Genomic DNA, 10000 nt, shown 5'->3' on the forward strand with positions numbered 1-10000 from the left:
TTAGATTTCCAGCACCAATCTTTTCACTACCAGAGATCCGTCCTAACGTCAAAAAAATCGTCTAATGATAACCGCAGTGAAGAAAGAAACATGCATTGTCTTTGTACAGAAAGTGTTAATAAAGGTTAACGTTGGTTTCTAAAAATTCCTGATCTAAGGATTAAGGTTAAAACACACACACACACACACACACACACACACACACACACACACACACACACACACACACACACACACACACACACACACACACACACACACACACACACAGAAGTAAAGAAGCTGCTGAAAATTGTAGACCTCTTTATAGAATTATCTGTTGAGTCGGTTTGTTTTCACCTGAGGGAACTGGGCCACTTCCACAACCAGCATACTAGGTCGTGGGTCCGTGAAATTCGATGAGTCTTGGCATGAGAAACGAACAAATCTCCTTGGTTACTACTCAAATCAACCCCCTCCCAACCTGATTATCCTTGGCCTTCATCTGAACTAAAAGGAGTTACGGATGTTTGTCAGGTCACAGCAAACGCACTATAGGCTCGTAGTTAGAGTATAAAAAAACAGTAGTGACGATGTTTATCTTGGTAAAAATTAGATTGAAAAAATAAATTCTCACCTACATACCTAGGGAGCATATGAACTGCAATAGGTGTCTCTGGTGAACTGAATATGAGTGTCTGGGGGTATGGAATGTAACAGAGAGAGAGAGAGAGAGAGAGAGAGAGAGAGAGAGAGAGAGAGAGAGAGAGAGAGAGAGAGAGAGAGAGAGAGAGAGAAGTATTAATATTAGCAAAAGATGTATAGAAAAAAAAAAAGCACTTCAACCTACACTTCATTAAAATTAATTTCCACGTTAAAGCTCATTATCCTCTTGTAAGGGGTTAAAGAAAGCTATGTCGGTATTAAAACCACACAAATAATATGCAAGAGAAAGGTTAAGATGTTATTGTAAGCTAAAGTAAAAAATAAACCGTGTATTATCTTAAAATCTTGGAAGGCTAGGAGTCTTACCATGATAAACAAGAGTGAAGAAGTTCTTGTGTTTTTCACCAGGACGGAGCCGTTTAATATGAAACTCTATATACGCATCTTGTTTTTCGCACTGGTGGAGAGAGAGAGAGAGAGAGAGAGACAGAGAACGTAGCCGGTCCAGCCATGAGCAAACCTTTACTGACAGTTGGTGTGGTGGTTGTGGCGGTGTTTGGTGGTGCGTGAACTGTTTTATGTGGTAGCAATAAACAGCACACCAAAGAGTATGAGAAGGAAGGATGCTGTCAGTCGTTTGGGGAGGAATGAATAATATGGACCGCGGGACACTATGATGGCAGGGGATTGTCAGCGAACTTTTGCTCCTGGCTGTACTTGACACTGTTCATGCCCACACTGACTTCATTTCCGTTTATATACATTCAGACTCAGAATATTCATTAGGCACTCCAAGGCCCAGCAGGCCTCCAATGTGTTACTCATCTTTACATGCCACCCCATGGATGCTAATACCCACCGTCCATCCTGAATACGTACAAATACTGACATACAATAAACAAAGGAAACAAAGTTGCACACCCTTGCCCCACAGAAACACACTCTGTGAAACCCACATGCTCACAACAAGTGCAGCTAAATCCTTAGTTAAAATTTGAAACGATTTCTATAACAGTAAAACAACCATTTTCTGTAACTCTCCCGGCGTTGCTATGCAATCGATTCTTCGATAATCGTTCTTCCTCCCCCTGGAGGAAGGTAACACCTTGTCTCTTTCCTTGCGGACGCTGTGGACTGGAAGAAGCATTGTTCACTTCAGTGGCAGTCTGTTTTCTCAACTGTCTGTGACCTCCAGTCTGCTGATCGTAATGTGTCATCTCGAAACGAATGGATCGTCAGTTTGACTTTGTTTTTAGTTCAGATTGATTTGAGAGGACAGTTCTTGCTGGCTGGAGGCGCTGGCAGTGGGTTCTTTCATTGCCTATTAAAATATTTTGTTGTAACCCCGGCACTGTCACAGTACTGTCTTAAGCTGAATACAACCATGTGGCAACAAAGCTAGAATGAACCAGATGTCATCCTCGTTGTTGTTGCCCCAGGCTTACCTGTGCCTTACTCTTCTGCAAGCCAACATCCTCCATTCGAAGACTAGGTAGAGGGTTGAGAGGCGTTTGTATAACTGGGTAGCTACGCCGCCCGGTTATAACAGTAGCACCGCACTGATGCTGCCCCCTCCAGCATAAGGCGTCATCGTACTGCACAAGTTATTACCAAAGGAATCAGGGCCGAATTTACCTACTTGTGGGCCCTGGGCCAAACTCATAAGTGGACCCCCAGATTTATAGAAATGCTTGCATGTTTAAGTAAGCAATATAGGGGCCCTTATGGTTGTGAATATATTATATAATGAAATACTCGGTGTACTTTTGAAACAGGTTATACGCTGGCACACTGCGCCACAAATTAGTTTCAGTGGCCCCCAGATACCGGTTGGCCCTAGACCAATGGCCTACTTGGCCTATTGGTAAATCCGGCCCTGAAAGGAATATATATATATATATATATATATATATATATATATATATATATATATATATATATATATATAAATGAAACAAGTATCGTAGGATGATAGAGTTGGTGTCGGCGGGAATTTTACATGGATGTACAAGCGAACCTCTTGCTGCTGGCGGGGAGGGAGACGGGGTGGGTTAGGCAGGGAAGGTTGAGGCAGGGGACAGGGAGACCGGGTGGGTGAGGCAGGGAGACGAAGTGGGTGAGGGAGGGAGATGGGGTGGGTGAAGCAGGGAAGGATGAATCAGAGGAGGGTGAGTCAGGGAGGCGGGGGGGGGAGGGGGTGCGGGAGAGTAGGTGAGGGAGAGTGTTATGGCGGGGATATTGCAAGGACTCCAGAGGGTTAAAGGGGAATGCAGGTGAGAAGCACAACAAGGCAGGTGGAGGTGAGGCAGAGATAAGGCAGGCATGTACGCAGGGAGACAGGTAAGGGTGAGGCAGGGAGAAAGGAGGAAGAAAGGAAGTCGGGGAGGAAGAGAGTGTGGCAGGGGGACAAGGAGGAAGTGTGGCAGGGAGATGAGGGAAAGTGAGGCAGGGTGAAAATGGCAAAAAAGGAAGCCAGGAAAGAAGAAAGTGGAGTAGGAAGACAGGATGAAGTAGGAAGACAGTAGTAGAGAGGAAGGCAGGGAGGCAGGGGATAGGGAGAGGCAAAGAGGTAGGGTGAGGTAGGGTGAGGCAGGGAGTTAGCGTGAAGCAGGGAGGAGGGGTGAGGCAGGGAAGGAGAATGAGTCAGGGAGGTAGAGTATGGCAGGGTGAGACAGGTAGGTAGGGTGAAGCAGGGAGGGAGGGGGATGTAAGGCAGAGTGTTATGGAAAGGATATAAGTAACAGTAAGCAAGAATAAAAACAAGAGAGAATGTGTACCTTGGAGAAGCAGGCGTGGAAGACAGGAGGAGGTACCTTGGAGAAGCAGGCGTGGAAGACAGGAGGAGGAGGAGGAGGAAAAGGAAGAGGAGGAGGAGGAGGAGGAGAAGGAGGAGGAGGAATGATAACTAATAAAATAGTATTAAAAATAATGGTGATGATGTTGATGGACGATTGTGATAATGATGATGGTTATGATGATGATGATGATGATGATGATAATAATAATAATAATAATAATAATAATAATAAGAAGAAGAAGAAGAAGAACGGGGTGAGGTTAGAGTGATAATAATAATACCTATGAATAAGCCGACAAGTAAATCATAAATTCATCAGTCCGTGCAACTATCATGCAGTGTTGTGTTGATAATCTTGTTACGTGCAACGACGCCACTGCACCCAATTTTTGTAAACTGATTTAGAGTTTTGTTACCCTGAAAAAACAAAAAAAAAAACGTTGAACTGGGAGAGGAATGAAATCAGTGGGATGTGGGGTGGCAGAGGTGAAACTGACATTAATACATCTCATGGCAGGGACGAGAGAGAGAGAGAGAGAGAGAGAGAGAGAGAGAGAGAGAGAGAGAGAGAAAACGCCTTCACGTGGTGGCGCCGATATAACCCAGGCGGATCCACTGCCAGGTTATACAAACGTCCCTCAGCTCCTTATCACCCGAAAGGAGGATGGTGGACTGCAGGAAAATGGCACCATCATCCTGCAGTCCACCGGGTTCACATTCAGAGTACACTGCGGTCACAGCGTGTTCGGAACAACTCTAGTACTTCATTCTAGCCCCCTCACACTTTTTCCTAAGCGATTTATTGTGCATATTACTCCTTACTGTCCTCTTCTGTGTCATTGAAATCACTCTAATACCACCATACCCAGCATAAATTGATATGAACCAGCCGTATCGAAAAATAAATCGCTAAGGAAGAGGTGCTAGGGAGCTTCTTTTACCTGGGAGAATACGGATGTGAGAGTGTTTATCCCTTCAGCGCTGGGGCTCCTATGACTCACTCCTGCTTGAAGTGAAACGTTTGGTGTGCATTGGAATAGAATAATAGAGTAATAGAATAATAGAGAAAGAATAATAGAGTGATAGAATAGTAAACAGAATAATAATAATAATAATAATAATAGAGTGATAGAGTAATAGAATGATAGAATAATAGAGTAATAGAGTGATAGACTAATAGAATAAATAGAATAATAGAGTAATAGAATAATGGAGAAAGAATAATAGAGTAATAGAATAGTAGAATAACAGAATAGTAATAATAATAATAATCATAATAATAATAGAATAATAGAGTAATAGAATAATAGAGTGATAGAATAATAGAGTAAGAGAATAACAGAGTAACAATAATAGAGGTATAGTATAATAGAGTTGTTTTGACCATGACAGGGTTGATGCGACGGTATTAACACTGGCAGGTGATTCAAGGTGTTGTACGCTGTCAATATGCTATGCTATGTTACAGTATGCTGTGTTATGGGATGGTATAGCACGATACACAATTATGCCGTCATATCGTTACAGTATGCTAGTCTCGTCGATGCTATTTTATGTTACAGTATGCTTTTTGTTATGCTATGCTATGTTATGCTGTGCTATGCTATGTGACGCCGGATACGTATAGTGGCTGGAATCGGTGGCTAAACTCGAAGTGAAGTTAGCGAACAACACTGAAATACACGCAGACTGATACCTCCCATCCAACAGCACTTTGATAAACTGTGTGTGTGTGTGTATGTGTGTGTGTGTGTGTGTGTGTGTGTGTGTGTGTGTGTGTGTGTGTGTGTGTGTGTGTGTGTGTGTGTGTGTGAGAGAGAGAGAGAGAGAGGGGAGGGGGATAGGTGAGGGAGAGAAGAGGGTGAGGGGCAGGGTGAGAGGGTCGAAGCAGCGATCACCACAGTTCACCGTACATTACAGTGTGGGTCAGAAGTTTCTCTAACCCCCTCCTGTATCATACCGTCTGTCTGACATACCTGAAAATATAGGTAAGCGCTTTGGGTTGCATTCAAGTTGTCATAGATGGCTTCGCAACACCTCTTCCTTAGCGATTTACTTTGCCCATTACATCTTAGAGCCGTGCTATAAAAACTAAACACCATTATTGACCAAAGTGAGCGTCTGACGTTCCTGTTTTTCGTAACAAATAAATTTGCTGTTCACGCCAGGCGATCGTCACCCTGGTTATGGCGTAAAATAGTATTGGAATGTGATAGGAGGATAAACGCCACAAGAGACCCCCTTTCGTATAACAAATTTAAATATTCATAAATACGGTAACCGGTTTTTCCATTTATAAATACTGAATAATTCAGGAATAAAATTTTCAATAGCAGGCTAAGATATATGAGAAGTATAAGGCTGTTAATAAAATTTTACAAGACTGAACGTTTCGGTAACGAATATGTGTAAAGAAAAACTTCAGTGGTGGCGTCGTAGCGCGTAATACTGATAATAAATTATGCCTCCTAGTTTATTTCAGACTACCTGTGTACTTTCTCAATAGGTTTTTGAAACGGCAATTGTCTGAAAATTTGTGTGTTAGCCAGCTCAGTGCTGTAGTTACCACATTTGAGGGCAAGCCATTAAGCCTCTGCCACTAACGCAACAACATCCTTGTGTGACAGTTCTTGCGTATGAAAAATCATGAAATAAATGACGTGTAATAAGTATATATACAATATTATATTACATGGCAGAAATTGCACATATCAGAGTCTGTTCAGCGTTGGTAAATGGTTTCGTAAGTTTGTATTTTTCACTTGCTTTAGTGTGCTTTTACAGTTGTTACAGAAATTGGTAATAAAACAAAAAATTTTCATCTGTACCAGCAGGTATGTGCAATCACTTAAGTTCTGTATTGAAAAATGTTATCCGTTTTTGCACGAAATGAAAAGCTGATGTAGTTAAGATCGCAAAGTAAGGTTACCAGATATGAGTGAATTGTAGGTGGTGGCGACCATCATCCACTCACTTGATGTAGTGCTGCCTACTTCTTCCTTAGCCTTTATCATTCTTTTTCTGTGGCTGCTCTCCTCTCTTCCTATTTCTCCTATCTTTCCTGTCACTTCTTATTGCTATTCTTCCCTTTACAGATAGCTTTACATTGAGTGACAAGCCAAATGGTTTCCTGTAAGCCAGGAAACCATTTACAACGCTGGGTGGTAACCATATAACCAAACCATACGTGCTCCCTACGTGTCAGCAAGTGGGTTGGTGGAGGGTTAGTGCCCCTCCCCGTAAAACAAATAACTCAGAGTCAAATGGCCACCCTTTATGGGATTATGGCGTCTGGCAATGGATGGATGCATGGTTGGTTTGGATGGTGGCTGAAATATGTACCTGTTTCAGTCCAGCACTCAGATTTGGGCGTAGGTGTGTTGGCTTTAAAGCAAAATTTGTTAGTAAATGGAAATTATTTCATGAGAATTACCAGAAAAATCCTGAGGCATTTTTCTATCCCAAGAGCTTTTCTTACTTGTAAGTAGTTACAGGCCTAAGGAAATGGCCTGTACCGTGCATGTATAATATAATAAATAGTTAATTAGATACAAGTGACAATTATTGTAATGGAGGAGTAGATGGGTGCAGGAAAGGCATGAATATTGATAAAGGTGGAAGACTTAAACAAAGGCATGAAAGATGCAGTCAAGCTATGACTGACAAACAGGAAGTAATGCAATAACTATACCTCATACCAATTAATCTGGCCAGGCATGTATGGCAACACTGTTCCTGCCGAGATTCTGATTGGCTGGAGGTGTTTGTTCGATTTCGTTGTTGCTTAAACCGATACTGTCTTTATTATCAGATGTGATACTGAATTTGTCGACAATACAATCGTGAAAAGCAATAAGAAATCCGTTATATACTTAACAACAATGAAATTTTCGTAGGAAGATAGAGATATGAGTCAACAAAGTATTACAATAGTCCAAGTCAAGGTCAGCATTCAAACAATTCCTTTAAATATCCGACACTCCGTAATATAGCAGAAAATTAAGGAAACCTGCTTAATCTAAGCGTTGGTATAACACATTTAAATTTTAAGATCAGTCCGTACTGTGATAATAGAGGAGATATAATGAAATAGTCTTTCTTTAGCCTACTTTGATTTTCGCAATTTTTTCAAACCTCCCTCCCCGCAGAACACGACTTTTCGTTAGAATTTTTAATTACTCAAAGTTGTGGCACGATTTGAGGGTGCAGACTGATCTTATAATTTAGGCTAAATGTGTGTTATACCAACGCTTAGATTAAGCAGGTTTCCTTAATTTTCTGTTATATTAAGGAGTGTTGCAGATTTAAAGGAATTGTTCGAATGCTGACCTTGACTTGGACTGTTATAATACTTTGTTGACTCATATCTCTATCTTCCTACGAAAATTTCATTGTTGTTAAGTATATAACGGATTTCTTATTGCTTTTCACGATTGTATTGTCGACAAACTCAGTATCACATCTGACATTAAAGACAGTATCGGTTTAACCAACAACGAAATCAAACAAACACCTCCAGCCAATCAGAATCTCGGCAGGAACAGTGTTGCCATACATGCCTGGCCAGATTAATTGGTATGAGGTATAGTAAAGGAGACGAACATCAAGCATATGACCAGTTTAGGAGAAAGCAAGGAAAACAGAACAGTAAACAGTATGAAAATGTATAAAAACGGAACTGGATGAAAGTACTATAAAAGTTAAATGATTTCTGAGAAAAGAGGAAAGCTTACCTAGCAGACTTGGACAGAAAAAGAAATACCGTACCATGTAACTTAGGAAATTATTGCATACTGCTTGAAGGGAAAGGTAATACAGAATGTGAATACCAGAGTAGTTTAATTACTGAGCTAAAGTGGAATATTACAAGTACCGAAATACCCGAAACAGGGAAGGTAACAATAATGTGAGAAAAAAAAAAAAACTATAGCTAGATACCGATATACTGTATATGAACTGAATGAACAACTGTTCCAGTACACACATCTGATAACCTATACTTTCCAATATCATCTGCCGGTCATGGCTGGATGACAGGTGTGGAAATGCTGAAAATGAATGAAGGAGTGTTACTGCATCCCTCTTGTGTTGGTGCTGCAATGAATGTCACCATTCAACCAGCTTTGTAAAGAAGTAAATTAGTTTCCATGCTAAAAATAATTCTCCATTAACTCTGTATTTACATCCTGCAATATAATTTTAGGAAGACATGATATACTGCTGCATGAATAGAGGTGCACAAAACCTGGATAAACTGCTGTATAATTCATGACAGGTGAGCTGGTCGGAAACAACATGGAATTATATGATGTATGCAATAATACATTCATTTTGCTCGTATGAATTCAAATCTGGATAATCTGCATTTCATGCAAATAACTGCAAGAGGAGGATAAATCTTAATTCATTCATAGTCTGTACAGCACACTGTATTTTGCTTGTAAATGCATCCTCTTTATGCATTCTGCCATCATTTGTTACCAGTTCTAGCGCAAATATACTCATTTCCTACATAGAAATAACAGTTTAGAAGGGGTTAGCGAAGTGTCTGGTTTATTGAACAGAAGAAACTTTCAAAATTTGTGCGCTTTTAGTGCCCTTGGAGCACATTTTCGCCCAATCCAGCGACTGTCGGGGCATTCAAACGCTAGCACTGGGTTTCGCTAAGACTGTTGGTCCATATTATTTATAGTAAGGATGACTGACGCACAAGAACGTCTGACGACTGAACGTCGCTGTTGGACTGCCTGAACTCTTGGTTTATTTAGTATGGCCCTTAGTATCCTGTGGTATGTTTGAGACGCCAAATCCCATCAAAATTTGGTCAAGTTTTCATGTCTTATATAGGGGAAAAGGTGATAATTTTAGAACATATATATTTTTTTAACGTACTTAGAGCTAACTGATCATTCAAAAATTTTGCATGAAGGTAGGAGAGGCCAAGACAGTTCGATCCACGCAGATTAGAACGGAGGCAAACCAGTTCGAGAGAGCAGAGACATATCAAGCATATTTTTCATGTAAATTTGTAAATGAAATATGGCATGAGTTTACCCAAGACTCAAAACTGATGGGTTATTTTCTCAAGTTTTGTCAGTGGACGACAGCAACAGGTGGCAGTGAAGCTAAGGTGTACAGTTATGACTGGTAGATGATTGGCTTCTTTTAATTTACCCTCCCAACGGTGAAGAATGTATACAAGTGCCATGCAAGATTACATCAATGCTGAGTTGGGAGGAGCCTAGGTTCTTCAAGCGATATAATTCACAAACAGCGCCGAATCCCGTTCCGACCTTAACGTAAATTACTGTACCTCGTATAAATGCAAATAAAGTTGATAATGAACCTGTAACAATAATGTAAAAGAGAATTGTAAGGTATAATATCCAGATTAACTCACTGAGGATTAGGTGTTACGAAATCTCCATTGCCAGTTAAATAACGACTTTGGCCTGTAATACAGTAATAAACGTTTCATATACAAAATACATCCTGACAAGTAGAGAAATGTTTAAAATTTGCAAACAAAAAGGAAATTAAACGCCAGTATCAATAGTT

This window comes from Coenobita brevimanus, chromosome 108, assembly GCF_032717465.1.
Source record: "Coenobita brevimanus isolate Jiangsu-jjx chromosome 108, ASM3271746v2, whole genome shotgun sequence".
In the NCBI taxonomy this organism is placed as follows: domain Eukaryota; kingdom Metazoa; phylum Arthropoda; class Malacostraca; order Decapoda; family Coenobitidae; genus Coenobita; species Coenobita brevimanus.